Raw genomic sequence first — 18,000 nt, 5'->3', positions numbered from 1 at the left:
ACATATACGTATGTGTATCTATGAATAAATATAATTTTAGAATTCTAGATCAGGGCTGACAGTGGCCTTGGTACCCAGTGAGCAGCCAACTCACTCACTTGGCAAGTGGGCTGATCTCACAAAGCAGTTCTTTGTTGTCTTTTGGAGAAATAGTGCATTAATGTTCTTTCTGCAGTGGAGTGTTTTCTGAGAATTATTTCATGCCAAATCATATTGATGACATGCCAGCAGCATATAGCATTTAGGCAACTTCAACTCATGCTTTTGAAGCATTTAGAATTAATTTGAATCTCCACATTTCTGTTTTCCAAAGAAACACACACAAGTACACACACACTCCTGGGTTCAGAATTTGCTTACTGGCTGTGTTAACCAAAGAGTTGCAGTGAGTTTTGTTTGTTTGTTTGTTTATTCCTGTTCTTTCCCTCCACACACTGGAGATGGGTGGGCTGCAGGCTCTTTCCAAAGGTCTATGAGACATTGTAGAATGTGTGAGTTTGTGATGGTGTGGTCTTGAGAAGGGGCTGTTTCATGAGGAGAACTCCGCAGAGAGTGGAAAACCTTTCTGAGAAGAAAGAAATTTCCTTCTCATTTCTCTGCAGTCGCTGAGCAAGTGCTGGCGTCCATTTCTTCCTCAGGGCTCTTTTGGGAAGGGAAGCTAGTGGACACTTACATTCCTCCATGTATTATAAAGATATGGTGATGCTGGGATTTATGAACATATGTTAGGTATGATGGTGAGCACTCAAAATTCCACATGATTTAAAAATGATAAAATACCATTAGGCCTCCTTTTTAAAAAAAAAACAAACAAAAAAACAAACAAAAAACCCACTTTATCCCAGTGGTTAAAGCTGTGGTGTTGTCAAATACTCCTTTTTCTGTGCAATCTCCTGTAACTGACTGTCAACGCTAGTAAGAATAATCATGGAAGAACTTGTTGAGTATATATTCCTATTGTAGACACAGTGCTAAGTACTTTACATGCATTATTTCATTTAGTATTTGCAACAGTCTTATGAGGTAGGTATTTTTATTTACAAACGAGCAAATTAAAGTTCAGAGAAGCGAAATAAGTTTCCCAAGATCACACAGTAATAAGAAATAGAGCTGGAAATCATACTAAAGTGTTTCTGACTCCAGAAATAGAGTTCTCAATCTTTGTTAAATCATTTTATTCCAGAAGAATTTTCAGCTTTTATCTACCTGGTCAAATTAGAGCAACAGCTTTTAGTTCTCAACTGTGTCCTAACACAATGTCTTATTTTGACATAGCTCTAACATGTGAAGAAAAACTTTATTTTCATAATAATAGCAGACACCTGTTTAGTACTTATTTTCTAAAGCCCTGTCCTGTATTTGTTCTCACTAATCCTAATGTCCATCCGGCAAGGCCACGTATGGAAAAGACGGTCCTAGACCACTAACATCAGATTTAGAATTCAGAAACCGAGATGCTAGTTTAAAATGCAGATTTCTGGGTCCCCCGTGGACTGGGATAAGAATCTGGAGTCAGATGGGACTCAGGGAATTTGCCTTGTAATAAGCTTTCAAGTATATGAATGAGTAGAAAGAGAAACATGAATTTTGGAATCAAACCTTGATTTTTATCTCAGTTTTAACACTTTCTAATTGTATGACTTTAGGCAAGCTGTTTACAGAGCTGTAGTGAAGATTAAATTTATATTGTGTGTAAAAACAGTGATGTTTTAGAGTTCTAATAGTGATGAAAGCTAATGTTTTTGGAGCCCTTACTATGTGCCAGACGCTGTGCTAAGCATGTCCCTCTGACAACTCACTGAAGCTTCACAGCAACCAAATAAGGAGGGCTGCCATTATTCCTAATTTACAGAAGAGGAGGCTGAAGCACAGAGATTAAGCTGAGGCAGGATTTGATAGCAGGGAGTCTGGCTCCAGGACTGTACCCTAACCTCCCTAACAGCTGTCTCTCCTAGTAGGTATTTACTGACTGTTACATCCCTTTGGACCATCTTATAAAAATGACAGCGACAAAACTGATGTACATGCTAGGTGCAAAACAATGAGAGCTTTTTCCTTTTGGCCCAGAACATGTAAGCCCTATGTGGCACATTTCTCTTTAAGATTATTCATTCAGTCCAGGATCAGATGTGTGTGTTAGGTAAGACCTAGCAGAGATCTGTTTGGGTTGTCTCATGGCTTGCTTTGCATAGAGTTACTCAAAATCTGATCCATGGACTAGCTGCGTCAGCATCACCTGGTGGCTTGTTAGAAAGGTAAATTCTTGGGCTCCACCCTAAACCAGTGAACTAGAGTTCCTGGGCATGGGGCCCAGCAATCTCTTTTGACAGGTTCTGCAGGTGACATTGATGCAACATCCTGAAGTCAAGAACCACTTGTTTACAGCATGAAGCAAGAAATGTTTTTTTTTTTAAGGTTTATAAAAGTAAAAATGTTGACCTGTCTTTACTTTTGGTGATTTAGCTAGAATTATGGTTGATCTTCTTGGGAGACAATGTATTCATTGAGGGAGCAGAGAATGCCTCCGTTCAGGCACAACTAGTATTGGACATACTAATATATAAATCAGACGTAGTTCTAGTAGCAATAACATTGCAGTCTAGTGAGAAGGAAAAGTTGAGTACATCAGATCAGAACATGGTGCACGAAAGCACTGCTGCTGAAGTGGAGAAGCATCTGTATCAGATGGTTAATAGAAATTTATTAGAAAATTCAGAGTAACTTCCTTTAAGGGTAGAATAACAACAGTTATGAGGACTTTGCCCTCAAAACCAGACATGGTGGGGGAATTACTTATTAGTGGCTACCTATAATGGTAAACAGCAAATGTGGAATCTAGGGGAGAAGCACCTAACCTACAGCAAATGATGAGTTAGGTCAAATCAGGGAAGACTTCCTGGAGGAGAAAGTCAAATACCCACAGCAGAATCTGAAAAAATGTGTTATAAATTACACAGTTTATAAAAGATTTTCCAGAAAGAAAGGGCAGCTGAGTCCAGAAACAGTACGTAAAGGGCAGTGCTTCCCATCTTTTAGGAAGTGATGGCTCTTAAGGAAAAGGTAACCTTCACAAGGCACCCTATAATACGTTGTGGCACTCAGGTTGGTATCTCTGATCTGGGGACTATAGGCTATTCACAACCAGAGAGTATAGGAAGAGGCTGAGAGGGGGTTTTGGAGAGCTGGCAGTGGAAGAGGTGGCAGATATCATCTCAGGAATGATTTCAGTGTGTAAAGTGAGATCAACTGCCACTTCAAAGGAAATGAAATTATTATTTTTTTTTAGCCAATATTTCTTACAAAGCATTGGGAGACAGCTGGCCTCTCCTCTAGCAGGTGAGGTGCTGAACAAACTTTTCTCTTGCCCCTTTGGATGTGTCAGGGACCCCTTTCCTTGGGTCCACAGGGGAAGCCATGTGCTGTTGCTATGAGGAAGTACGACTCCAAAGGAGCACGTGCTGGAAATCGCGGTCCCTATGAGTAAAGACTCCTCTTTTCATTTTCTCTGTGCGGGATGAGAAATGTCAAACCTTGCTCCACTGAAAACACCTTTGATCAAACTCATTTGGGCTTTCATTTTAAGATCCACACTGTCTGGGAAGAATTGGCACAGTTTAAATAGAAATCTCATCTAAAAGTTGTCTCACAAGAACTATGTGGCTTAAATATTTGTATTCATTTCTCTATATGTGTCTCTTTTCTTAGAATCAGACCTGCCAGCCAGGTTATATAGGGACACTCCATCTGCCCAAAAAAGAAAACTGGGGCCTTGGCCACTGGACATTTCCTCTGCCTCCTTCCCTGCTGGGCCTTCTTTTATAAATCTGAGCACAGAGAGCAGAGGCAGCAGGAAAGGTGGTAAGATTTATATTAGAAAAGCTTAAAAAAAAGTTTTTGTTGGGGAGGATATGACAGAAATGGGGAGAACAATTTTTAAAAATGTTTTTAATTGCTTTTTTAAATTAAAAACATTTAAAAAATGTTTTTAATTGCAATTTTTAAAAATGTTTTTAATTTCTGTGTTTCTGAGAGTGGTGAAATAAATGAGGGGGAATCTTCTAGAATAGCTTTAATTTCTTGCTTTAAGTTAGTCTGTAAAATTATAGAGGATGGCTTTGTTGCCAGATTAGATGCCAGGCCTCCCTGTTGGGGCCACAGCTGAACAGAAGCACCAGACCCCCCCACCCCGCCCCCCGGCTCAGTTGGAGTTCTTTCCCACTCAGGTCCAAGTGCCAATCACGAAACTGGGTTTGGTGCAAGTAAGACAGGCTTTTAGTCAATGGCCAGAGCATGGGGAAGGGGAGTTCACACTCTAAAGGCACCTTCTCCCCAGAGGGAGGGGAGTAAGGGAATTTCCAGGGTTAGGAGGCAGACAGGTATCAGGCTCTAGGAAAGGAGTGGAGGTTTCCAGGGGCAGCTGTGGCATGCACAGTCTTCCACACTCCTTTGCACAGGCACGAGTTGTGCCTAGCAGGGTACAAGCGCCCCCTTTGGGTGGAGACCTTAGCATGGTAATGAAGCAAAGGTAACTCTCGGTCACCTCTGCAGACGCCTTCCTGCGGTCAAGTGAGAGCCAGCTTGGGGATGTTGACCACTGTCTATCTCTCAAAGTACAGCTGCAAAGCATCTTGCCAAACACCAGGCACTTTTGAAACAAACACAGATAATTAGGCAAGTGTCCAGATCTCAGGGGTTGGTATGGAAATAAAGTGATAAATTAAGGCAAAGAAAGTGGTGACCTGTAGCTTACTTTGCCCACCATCTTGGATGGAGCCAGTTCAGTCTGGTTTTGTCACAGGCCTCTGTGGCATCCTGTTGATAAAACACAGCTAGCCTATATGGTTAAAACAAACAAACAACAACAAAAAAACAAACAACCCAGTCTCTGCATCTGGGGTCTGGGCTGCATAGCATGGGTGACAATTTCATGTGTTCTATTTTTTCCTACTTTAAACTGGAAGTTGGTTCTGTGAGGTCATGTTTGGGTGAGAAAGTATGAGAAGACTTAACAGAGAGGATGGAATTTGTATCATTAGCTTTTCAGGAAAGTTATGGTAAAATATACATTAACATAAAATTTACCATCTAAATCATTTTTTAGTGTACAATTCAGTGATGTTAAGTACATTCACATAGTTGTGAAATCTCCAGAACTCCTGTCATCTTGCAAAACTGAAATTCTGTACCCATTAAGCAACTCCCATTGCCCCCTTTCTCCAGCCCCTGGTAACCACCCTTCTATTTTCTGTCTCTATGAATTTGACTACTCTTGGTACCTCATCTAAGTGGAATCATACAGCGTTTATCTTTTTGTGATTGGCTCATTTCCCTTAACATAATGTGCTCAAAGTTCATACATGTCATAGCATATGTCAAAATGTCCTCCCTTTTTAAGGCTAAGCAATATTTCATTGTATGTATACCACATTTTGTTTATCCATTTATCTCCTGTTGGACACTTGGGTTGCTTCTACCTTTTGGCTATTGTGAATAATGCTACAATAAGCATGGGTATACAAATATCTCTTCTAAACCCTGCTTTCAATTATTTTGCATATGTACTCAGAAATGGAATTACTAGATCATATGGTAATTCTATTTTTGATATTTTGAGGAATTGCCATGCTGTTTTCCACAGTGGCCACATCATTTTACATTCTCACCAATTGTGCACTTGTTATGTTCTTTCTTTCCTTTCTTTCTTTTTTTTAAAAGAAATGTGTGAAAAGTTGTATTAGTAAGCTATAGCTGCAAAATAAAACTCGGTGGGTTAAAACAACAATCTTGTATTATTGCTTATGAATCTGCATAGTGCCAGCTTGGATTAGGATCAGCTGGATGGTCCTCTGGTCTTGGCTGGGTTCACCCACACACCTGGAGTCAACAGCTGGATTGTCTGTGGGAGTCAAGGGAGGGCCCCGCTGGGGGATTGGAGACTGCATGTGACAGGGATGAACCACCCTGCTGGTTTTGTATGTTTAGCACAGATATTTGAAAATTCTTAAAAATACTGAAAGTAAGAATGAGAAGTCCATGAATGAATTTTCCTCAGAATGTTTTTCAGATAACCTTGGGGTTTAACCACAAATGTGCCAAATACTAATTTTAAAAATTATTTTTCAATTTTGGAATAATTTTAGGTTTATAGTAAAGTTGCAACAGTAGTACAGAGAGTTCCTGAATATCCTTTACTCAGCCTCCTCTAATGTTAACATCCTACATTACTGTGGTACATATGTCAAAACTAACAAACCAGTTGGTACATTACCATTAACTAAACTCTAGACTTTCAGCCGTTTTTCCATTAATGTTCTTTTCCAGTTCCAGGATACAATCTAGGAAACCACACTTCATTTAGACAACTATTACCTTTAATTTTTAAAGCACTTTTAGGTTCACAGCAAAATTGAGATGAAGGATACAGAGATTTCTCGGTTCCTACACATGCGTGGCCTTCCCCATTTTCAACATCTCTTACCAGGATGATATAATTGTTACAACTGATGGAATTACACTGACAGATCGTAATTACCCAAAGTCCATAGTTTACATTGGGGTTCATTCTTGGTGTTATACATTCTGTGTGTTTGGACAAATGTATAGTGACAAGTACCCATCATTATAGTATCACACAGAATAGTTTCACTGCCCTAAAAATCCTCTGTGTTTCACCTAACCATCCCTCCTTCCCACTCCCCAGTCCCTGGCAAACACGGATCTTTTTGCTATCTCTATAGTTTCACCTTTTCCAGAGTGTCATATAGTTGGAATCATATAGTATGTAACCATTTCAGATTGGCTTCTGTAACTTCGTAATATGCATTTAATTTTCCTCCGTATTTTTTCATGACTTGATAGTGCATTTCTGTTTTGGCACTGAATAACCTTCCATTGTTTGGATGTGCCACAATTTATTTATACATTCACCTACTGAAGGACATTTTAGTTACTTCCAAGTTTGGACAATTATGAATAAAGCTGCTATAAATATCCATGTGCAGTTTCTTGTGTGGACATATGTTTTCATCTCCTTTGGGTAAATACCAAGGAGCATAACTACTCTATCATATGTTAAGAGTATGTTTAGTTTTATAAGAAACCGCCAAGCTGTCCTCCAAAGTGTCTTGTACCATTTTGTGTTCCCACTAATTTTGTATGAGAGTTCCCGCTGCTCTACATCCTTGCCAGCATTTGGTGTTGTGAGTGTTCCAGATTTTGGACATTCTAACAGGGGTATGGTGCTATGTCATTGTTTTAACTTGTACTTCCCTAGTGGCATACGGTGTGGAACATCTTTTCATATGTTTATTTGCCACTTGCATATCTTCTTTGATGAAATGTCTGTTAAGGTCTTTGGCTCATTTTTTAATTGGGCTGTTTATTTTCTTATTGTTGCGTTTTCAGGGGTTTTTGTATATTCTGGGTAGCAGTCTTCTATCAGATGCGTCTTTTGCAAATGTTTTTTCCCAGACTGTAGCTTGCCCCCTTCTCTTGACTTTTTCACAGAGCAGAAGTTTTTATTTTCAACCATTAATTTTAACTGTTAAAAAATTCTCCAATGAAGAGGCACATCACGATGAAACAGTTCTTGATGGAAGACACCTTGGTTGTTCTGTGGGGAGTCCCCCACTTGGAGTGGTGCATTCTCTCAGGTCTTAGCTAACTCTGGCCATGTCGTGTTAGTCAGTCAAGTCGAATTCCATCTGTTGGCTTCCTGATGTCTCGTGGCACTGAGGCCTTTGTTCCTTCTACTTTCCAAGCTTCAGAAAACCTCCCACTTTCCTGAGCCTCTTTCCGATGCTGAGCTTCCCTTTTTCAGGGGCGCCCAGGCGGTTTTCTCACATCCCCAGAAGGCCTCTCCTTGCCCACACAACCCCTTTGTCAAGCCTCTGGTAAATTGCATGGGATTGAATGTATATGACTGTTACCGTCAGACTCCTGGTTTAGAGCTGTGACTCTCAGTGGTGGGGACGGGGGTGGGAACGGGAGGGGCTGCGGAGGGGAAAGGCTCTTTCACGCTCCGCTTGGCTTCCCTGCCCACTTCAGAACGACTGCTACTGACGTGAACATGATGTATCTTTTGTTAGGTTTCCCCCCCAAATAAAACCCAAACAAACGCTGGTTATTAGGGGAGTTGGTTAAATAAGTAAGCTTTTTGTCTTTCTACAAATGTAATAAGTCTGTTCTCCTAGAGACAGAGATAGCAGGCTCCTGCTGTACCCATTGTTTGTTCCATTTTTTTTTTCCTGCAGGTCATTCTGAGTCCTTCCCCACTATTTCGACTTCAGGGCCTTCTCCAGAGCCATAACTTACTTCAGGGCTGTGCTGTCATGCCAGATATGAGCTGTGGGCAATGAAGCAACAGAAGGCTGGTCCCAGAGGCGCTGGAACTTGTTTTCTTGGCCAGTCCCTGATGTCAACCAGCCCTGGGTCATTTGCTGTCTCCTCAAAAGGGAGAGTGGGGCACGCACAGCTGCCTGACCCCTGGGCTGGACGATGTGCCTGCCTTTCTAGCGAGCTAATCAGCAAAGGCAAAGGCAGAAGCAGTTTCCCCCCCTCAAGTGATTTCTTGCCTCCAGAAAGTTATTATCTTCCCGGGTGCACTCAGTGACTCATGACTTGTCAGCACCACTCAAAACATTATTGTTTCTGTCCACAGGACACAACCCATGTGCTCCCACTTACAGTTTGTGCTTTCATTGCACGCACACCTAATACCACCCAGTCAATTGCCAGCCCTTTATGCACACTCGCAGTGGAGGTGTGAAACTTGGTTAAGACATGCCAGAATTTCTGTAATAAGCAGTACACTCTTCCTTGGGGCCACAAGAAGATCTTAAATAAAAGCAAATTATTGCTTTGCTCAAAATGCAATAGAAATTTACAGAGCAACTGGAAGAAACCTATAGAACTCACTACAGAGCTCTCTAGGTGATTAAGTCAAATGTGAACACCAAAGTAAGTGTGCAAATCCTTTTTCGCTCCTAAATTGGTAAAGTTTTCAAGCCTAGAGGGTTAGGTGTGTCCCAGCCCATTTTTCTCTTTTTGTCTGGATTGAGTTTCTTCCTAAATATTTCATGCCGTCCTCTGTGTCCTGCAGGCCCAGCTGTCTGCTCTCTCTCTGTTAATTTGTGCTGTTAAACGGTTTGCAAGGACTTCCTTTCCAAGTACCTCAATGTCAAGCTACTTCTATTACTCCTAGGACTTGCTGCCCTCACCCTGCTATCTTAAGAGCTCACTTTCTTTCTTTTCTGTTTGTTTTTTCTCTATTCCCCATGATTTATTCCACTCAGGCTAGCCAGTACCTGGCACAGAGGCAAATACCAGGCTGCTAACAGATGCCACTGAATAAATGCATTGAATGAATGCTCTCTCATTTAAGGTTGCATCTTTTGACATGGTCTCTACTGAGTTTTTCTCTGGTTTATGTATTCTTTTAATGGGTATCAGGTTACCAGACTGTTTAAACAAAAATACCAGATCCTCTTGAAAAATATGACCCCCAAATCCAAGATATTAGAAGTTTATAGATGACAATGTGTATTGCATTTTTATCTGACAGCAGATCGTGCAACTTTGCATCTGTTTTTTGTTTTTCAGACATTTGTCTTCTGTTTTTTAGTAATTGTGAGACCTGTTGTTTAAAACACACACATACTCTCAGTTCAATTCCACAGGGTGTGCACATCCACAAGCATTTGAAGTTTTAGAGTAAACCATAGTAATTAATTTTCTCACAGTTCTGGAGGCTGGAAGTCCAAGTTCGTGGTGTCGGCAGGTTTGGTTTCTCCTTGGCTTGCAGATGGGTGTGTTTTTGCTTTCTTCACATGGCCTTTCTCTGTGCACATGCACCCCTGGTGTCACTGCTTCTTCTTGTAAACACAATAATCCTACTGGATTAGGGTCCCATTCTTATGACTGCCTTTAACCATGATCATCTCTTTAAAGGCCCTTTCTCCAAATATAGTCACAATACGGGTGAGGGATTCAATATATGAATTTTAGGGAGCACAATTCAGTCCATAACAGACAGAATATTGAACCATAGTTAACCAATTTGGGATAGCAGGTTTTCTGCTGAAAAAACATTTCGGTCTATATGCTATAAAGTGTCTTGGGTTTTGTAGCCAAGACATCTGGATTCATATCCTTGCTCTGCCACTTTCTAGCTGTGAGACCTTGGGCAAGTTACTTACGCTCTCTCTGCCCCAGTCTTTGTATCTGCAGAATGGGGATTATAAAAGTATCTAGCTCATCGGGTTGTTATGAGGATGAAATGAGTTAAAATGTTTAAAGTGCTTATTATGGTTGATAGCATATAAGAATTGCTCAGTGAATGTTAGCTATTTTTATTATCAAGAAATGTTACTTCCAGTTATGGACTGAAGTGTGTTGAGTACCTCAGAAAGTAACCCCCAGTACCTCAGAAAGTAACAGTGTTTGGAGATAGGGCTTGTAAAGGGGTGACAAAGTTAAAATGAGGCTATTAGGGTGGACTTTAATCAAATATGACTAGTGTCCTTATATTTTTAAAAATATTTTATTTATTTATTATTGTATTATTTAATTATTTTATTTTGGTGGGGGGGGTAATTAGGTATTTATTTTTAGAGGAGGTACTGGGGATTGAACCCAGGACCTCGTGCATGCTAAGCATGTGCTCTACCACTGAGCTATACCCTCCCCCTGATTTAGTGTCCTTATAAGTTGAAGGAGAGACACCAGGGGTGCACATACACAGGAGGACACATTGTGGGAAGAGGCATCAAGAAGGTGTTCATCTGCAAGTGAAGAAGAGAGGCCTTAGAATAATCTGACATTGCCAGCACCTTGACCTTAGACGTCTAGCGTCCAGAGGTATGAGATAATTAACTTCTGTTGTTTAAGCCACCCAGTCTGTGATATTTTGTTATGTCATCGCAAGCACTCCCTAGAAAGAACGAGCTTGATGGCGTCCAAACTATCTCTTCCTAGTTTCAGAGAATTAGGAGGGTATTCCTTTTGCTATGAAGATAACATCCAGAAGAAAGTCACTCCATCAAAAGAAGTGATCTCATGAACAAGCAGAAAAGGGTGCTGTGAGTTTTTGAAAGAGAATCACTTTCTCTTATTGAGGATACTTCTATCACACATTTGTGCTCTTGGGAGAAATGAGTTTGATTACCTGCTATGTAATCCTTCTTAGATGCAAATATAACTGTTGCAATGCATACCTTATCACATATTCTAAGATTTTTCAGAAATAAAAACATTTTTTGTTTTTTTAATTTTATTTTTCATTACAATGTTAGTTTCAAGTGTACAGCAAAGCAATTCAGTTGTACATATACGTATAGTTATGTTCTCTTTTCAGATTCTTTTCCATTATAGGTTATTACAACAAATTGAATATAGTTCCCTGTGCTCTACAGTAGGTCCTTGTTGTTAATCTATTTTATATATAGAATAATGTGTATCTGTTAATCCCAAACTCCTAATTTATTCCTCCCCTGCCCTTTTCCCTTTGGTAACCATAGTTTGTTTTATATGTCTGAGAGACTGTTTTTGGTTTGTAAATAGAATCTGTATCACTTTTTTTCCAGGTTCCACATATAAGTGATATCATATGATATTTGTCTTTCTTTGTCTGACTGACTTCACTTGGTAGAATAATCTCTAGGTCCATCCATGTTGCTGCAAATGGCATTCTTTCTTTCTTTTTTTCTTTCTTTCTTTTTTTTTTTTTTTTTACGATTGAGTCATATTCTATTGTGGATATGTGTCACAACTTCTTTATCCAGTCATCTGTTGATGGACATTTAGGTTGCTTCCATGTCTTGGCTTTTATAAATAGTGCTGCTATGAACTTGTGGTGCATGTATCTTTTTAAATTAGAGCTCTGTCTTTCCCAGATATATGCCCAGGAGTGGGATTGTAGGATCATATGGTAACTCTGTTTTTAGTTTTTTAAGGAACTTCCATACTCTTCTCCATGTGGCTGCACCAATTTACATTCCCCACCAATAGTGTAGGAGGGTTCCCTTTTCTCCACACCCTCTCCAGCATTTTTTATTCGTAGATTTTTTGATGATGGCCATTCTGATCAGTGTGAGGTGATACTCATGGTGGTTTTAATTTACATTTCTCTAATAATTTGCCACATTGAGCATCTTTTCATGTGCCTTTTGGCCATCTGGATGTCTTCTTCAGAGAAATGTCTATTTAGGTCTTCTGCCCATTTTTTGATTGGGTTGTTTGTTTTTTTGATATTGAGCTGTATAAGCTGTTTGTATATTTTGGAAATTAATCCCTTGTTGGTTGTATCGGTTACAAATATCTTCTCCCATTCTGTAGGTTGTCTTTTTTGTTTTGTTTATGGTTTCCTTTGCTGTAGAAAAGCTTTTAAGTTTAATTAGGTCCCATTTGTTTATTTTTGCCTTTGTTTCCATTACTCTAGGAGACAGATCCAAAAAGATACTGCTCCAATTTATGCCAAAGAGTGTCCTGCCTATGTTTTCCTCTAGGAGTTTTAGAGTATCCGGTCTTAGATTTAGGTCTTTAATCCATCTGAGTTTATACATTTTGTTGTTGTTGTTGTTAAACACTCCTTATCTTTAAAAGAGTGCTTCTAGTGAGAGCAAAGTTGAAGGTGGGCAAAAGAAGCATTACCCTGAACAGCACAGCTACACAATGAGTGCTGCCTGGCTGGTCAGCAGGGACAGAACAACAGGAACCAGGCCTCCAGCACTCAGGCTGCTCTTGACTTCATAGTGGTGACCAAGTCAAGCTTATGTTCTAAAAGTGGCTTCATAACAGTCCAGCCCACGTCTGGAGAGCAAGCAAAGATGTGCGTACACATCATGCCATTTCACACCAGTGAATCTTACTTATGGAGAATTTGTGTCTAATAGCTTTCCTGTTTCTTGAAAGTCCCTAAGACTGAACTTCTCATAGGCAACTCTAAGTAAGAGACATGTTTACATCACAGAAGCCTCTATCGTTGGGAGGAGAAATACTGTTTTTGGCAGTGTAACCAGGGAGACAGAATCCTCCACCTGGAACAAAACAAGCCTTCCCTTTATGATGCTCCCTTTTTCAGGTCCACTGAGTTAGGTGTTGCAAACAGGCCAAATTTGGCTCACACATGGGTTTTGTTGGGCACACGTGATTTTTAGGCAGGTTTTCAACTTGAGCAAGTTTAGACAAAGCATTCACTTTCCAGTTTGGCACAATTGCCAACACTCCCTGATTGTCTTACACATAACATTCTGGTTCCCATGAATTTATGTGACTTGCCTGGCTCCTAAATGTGTTTAGCTTGCAGCCCTTGATAAATGGTTCCCTGACCACAGTCAGAGACTTTGCCTCAACACAGAAAACAGGTTGCATGTGTGTTTTTTTTAAGCTTTTGCTGTTTCCTACACATGGGTCAGGGAATCCTTTCGTCGCATTTCACACATTCTGGATATTGGAGGGATTTGGAATGCTGCCACCAATGCAAATTGCACTGTAGAGAGCAGGAAATAGACTTTCCTCTCCTCAGCTTCTTCTAAAACCTGAGAAATGAGTTTTGGTATTGTATGTCACACCCAAGTTATTCTTAATTTTGAGGCTAGACCTGAGCTATCCAATACAGTAGCTGGGAGCCACAGGTGGTTATGGAGCACTTAAATGTGGCTAGTCTGAATTGAGATGTGCTGTGGGTGCAAAATACACACTGGGTTTGTACAAAATTATGTAAGATAATATCTCATTCATATCTTTTTATATTAATATTTTAAAGTGATAACATTTTAAAATATTTCATTTATTTATTATTGTATGATTTTTTATTTTGGCAGGGGGGAGGTAATTAGGCTTATTTATCTTTAGAGGAGGTACTGGGGATTGAACCCAGGACCTTGTACATGCTAAGCATATGCTCTGCCACTTGAGCTATACCCTCCCTCTGCTAAAGTGATAACATTTTTGAGATACTGGGTTAAGTGAAATATTTTATTAAAATTAATTTCACCTGATTCTTTTTATCTTTTTAAATGTGGTTACTAGCAAATTTTAAATTATACACGTGGCTCACCTTGCATTTTTATCGGGCAGTGCTAGACTAGAAGTTAAGCAAGGTGAATTCTTAACCACATCAGGTTTATTAAATTCATGATACCATATGTTGAGTTTATTTATAACCCTTCTGTAAAACCAGTTATGAACAACTATTTTCAGTTTCCACAGGGCCTTTCTGGAGTGTGGTGTTGAGCTGAGGGGCTGTGCTGACAGGGAACACTGTGCTAGGGAGATTTTACATTCAGGGAACAGGTGAGCACAACAGGCCAGAAGAGGCTGGGCAGGAAATTAGTTGTCACGTGGATGTGTGACATGATTTATCACCTTTGTCACTCATATTTTTGAGGAGGTAGGAGGTAGATGGTACGGTGGACAGAGACCAGAGATGGGGGCACTTTGGGTGCCGGTTCTGCCCTCCAGCCCATGCCCTCTGAGGGTCTGCTGTTCCTGCTCTAAAAGGTGGTGCTGATACTATGTGAAAAGTTACTATGCAGATCTACAGCGACAGCAAGTGTGAGTGCTTTTTAAATTCTAAGGTACCCAAACTGATGTTTTTATCAGGGAATAGGAGCATTTATTCTGTAATCATAATTTCAACAAACATTTGGTTACTTACTGAGTGTGCGTCTCTGCGTTGCTGACTTTGACCTCCTATAAACTTCATTGTTATCAGAGAAGGAATCTACTGTTAACATATAGGTTTTGTTTTACTGTACTTTTTACCCACCCTCTATAGATTAGAAATTTAATCCCGAGATTGGTAAATTTAACCTCAGTCCTGTTTGTTGTGCCCAATAAATAGATTATTTTAAAATTGCCTTGCTAAGAAATATGTCCTTTAATCCATGGCTCTAGAAAGGACCTTTCTCAAGGACTGGGCATAGTTCACTGAGGACTTTAGGAGCTGATGAATTTGGTTACATCTTCAAATGCTTTGGTTTGCTTCCCTCTACTCTTTTCATTCATAAGTTCTTCTTTTTTTAATAAATAAGTTTTAGCTCTTATGATACTCTGTGCCATCAAAATAACTTTAAATTTAAAAATCACATGTCTAAATAATTTTAAAGAAAAAACATAGGGTTGGAGTTGGGAAATGCAGAACAGCATGTAAACTGTCTCTGAACTTACTGCAGTGTCTCTTTACCTTTGGCTTTAGCTGGCCAACTCTTTAGTTCAGTCTCTGATTCGGAGCGAAAACATAAATCTTGGTGAGAGGAAAGACGCTGGGTAATAGGGATGAGGTAGAAAATAGGCCTCATTAGGAGTGAGAAGGGACTTTGAACCACGGGTAAAGAGATTGGAAGGCAGAGGACAGGTAACAGGTAATCAGTATCCTTAAAATATAAATAACTTACAAATAAATGAGAATGAGAATAAATTCTCAATAGGAAAAATGGGAAAAAATTATAAACATCCGATTCACAACATAAAATAATACAAATGGCTAGTCAAGAGATGACTAGTTAACATTCTAATAAATAAGTACAAATTTAAGGGAAATACCATTTTAGCGTATCTTTTTGGTCAGTAATAAAATAAGCACTAATGTCTAGTGTTGGGGAGGATGTTGGGTAAATGTTCACTCATTGGTGGTAGAATTGTAAGGATACAATCTTTCTGAAGAACACTTGGCAATATATATTAAAAACCTTAAAATACATGTATCCTTATAGTTAGAAGTCTGATTCAAGGAATTTATCCTAGATTAGGACACAAAAATGTATGTGTAAGTTTATTTCAGCTTTTATTGTAATGTCAACAACACAAAACATAAAAATCCATTAGTAAGGCACTGGTTATATAAATGATGATATACTCAAATACTAGAATTCTGTACGGTCATTAAAAAGGCACTTTCATTTTCTATTTCTAGACATATAAATATATTCATGGCATATTGTTAATTGAACAAAAATGATTATGTTATAGCTCTTTTAAAAAAATACTTACATTTATTTGGTGTACATGAAAGGAAAACTAGAGAAAAAAAAACAACAAAGAAAGGTAAGTTTTATTTGCAAACTTTTTGCAAAGGAGTTTGGACTTTAGAATTGGCCTGCCGAATAAAAAAAATAGGACGGATATTCAAAGAAAATGCCCACAAGGTTACCAAGGTTGCAGACAGCCTAATCATGGTGGGAAAATTGTTTCCTCACCCAGTTATCATATCAGCGAGGGGTATCGTATATTTGTAGATGTCAGCATGGCAAAAGGCAGGGATAAAGCTATTTTTGTTAGACATCAGTGGTGATGGAGTTCAGGACACACTATCCCAAAATATGACACAGTGAGTATTTCAAGCTGAAAGGAGTTTGAGAAAACAGCAGAAGTAGGAAAGTCATTCTGGTCTTTCCTCCCTACCCTTCTCCCCTGAAACAGGTCATAAAATCCTTCTGTGAGAGGTGCCTTCCCTATACCTGGGGGAAAGGAGCGTCCTTATCTTGGAAGACAAAGGGATGCGAGAAGAATCCTAACCAACAGTCCTTGCTAAATTACCCCTGGCTAGACTTACCTCATACTCTCAAACCTATCATATTCCTCCATGACCGTCCATTTTTCAGCAAACCTAGCATAAAAATACTCAGGTCTAACTGTCTCTACAGGTCTTATTTCCTTATGAAGGCTCTTATGTCACGGAAAACTTGTATGCTTTTTTCCTGTTAATCTGTCTTTGTCAGTTTAATCTTTAGACCCAGCCAAAGACTCAAAGGGGTTGAGAAAAACTTTTTTCTCCCCTACGGCAGCACACAGGAAAGGGATACAAAGTTCATCTGTTTAGGGGACTATTGCTAGATAGTGATTCTGTATTTTTACTTGTTTTGGAGGTCAAAGTGCTTCCTACCCGCTCCTCCCGCAACTCATAACAGCAGTAGGGAAATGCTACTTTGCTTTCTCACACAGAAAAAAATGTGGAAAAATATACATCACAAGGTTAAATAAGTTACCTCTAACAGGTAGGATTACAGATAATCGTAATTCACATTTTTGTCTTTTGTGCCTGCCTGTACTTTCCTACTTTTTCTGTCATAATATTATTGCTTGTGCAAAAAAATTCTGATTATAAAAGCAATACATTCTGTTAAAAGTATATAGTCTCTTAAAAATATATTTTAACAAAGACTGTACATGTAAATAGATATATAAAATACTGATAAGAGCATTGAAACTGTCTATAAACTAACCATCAGAAGTATCATTTTGGTGTATTTGCTATGTCTGGTATATTTTCTTCCAGTTTTTTTTCCCCGTGTTTGTTTTATTCTATAATCTGCTTCTTTCCTCTTAGTAAATGTAGTGCATGCATATTCCACTGTTACTACATTTTTCTCATAAACTTTTGATGGCTTCATGAAATTCTATATACCACATTAATTACCTACCTTTGGACATTTGGGTTATTTCCAATCTGTGCTATTGGAACTATTAAATAATTTTAGTTCATAATGAGCATCTTTATTACATAAATCTTTGTATGAGTTTCAGATTATTTCCTTAGCTCCTTGGGATTAGAATTACAAAATAGAAGATGAGAATTTTTAAAGACTATTTATACCTGTTGCAAATTGGTTTCTAGAAAACTGGACACTGAGGGCTGAAACTAACTACCCCCCATACAGTTTACAGTCTCCATTAACATGACTTTGCCTTCCACTGTTCTCATTTGGCATGATTTTTCTCTTCCAAGAGACTAGCTCAGGCAAACGAGTTGTTTGTTCATTACAGGAACTTCCTGAAAGACCCATCAACTCTTTAACGAAGAGCACCCTAAGATTCTTTGACTCCTTGCTTCAAAATGCTCACCTTGCTGTTCCCACCAATGCTGGACTGTTGCATCTTGATTCTCACTCAGTGTTAATCAAGCCCCCCCAGCCCTGCTGCCCCAAACTTTAAACTTCTGATTTTCGGTAAATTCCAACTTTGCCATCCCCTGCCCTAGACGCAAAGTAGTGCCGGCTGGTG

General features: G+C 39.2%; 1 long non-coding RNA gene across 1 annotated transcript; it reads right to left on the bottom strand.

Annotated features, from left to right (window-relative positions):
- Positions 1–7,858: 7,858 nt before the first annotated feature.
- Positions 7,859–16,642, bottom strand: LOC116663046. Its single transcript, XR_004319068.1, has 3 exons — positions 16,553–16,642; positions 15,991–16,017; positions 7,859–10,781 (listed from the first exon to the last, which is right to left on the bottom strand). It is a non-coding gene; the product is annotated as an uncharacterized LOC116663046 (long non-coding RNA).
- Positions 16,643–18,000: the final 1,358 nt, after the last annotated feature.

Source organism: Camelus ferus, chromosome 4, assembly GCF_009834535.1.
Source record: "Camelus ferus isolate YT-003-E chromosome 4, BCGSAC_Cfer_1.0, whole genome shotgun sequence".
NCBI classification, from domain to species: domain Eukaryota; kingdom Metazoa; phylum Chordata; class Mammalia; order Artiodactyla; family Camelidae; genus Camelus; species Camelus ferus.
This window is presented reverse-complemented; position numbering and strand designations above follow the sequence as displayed.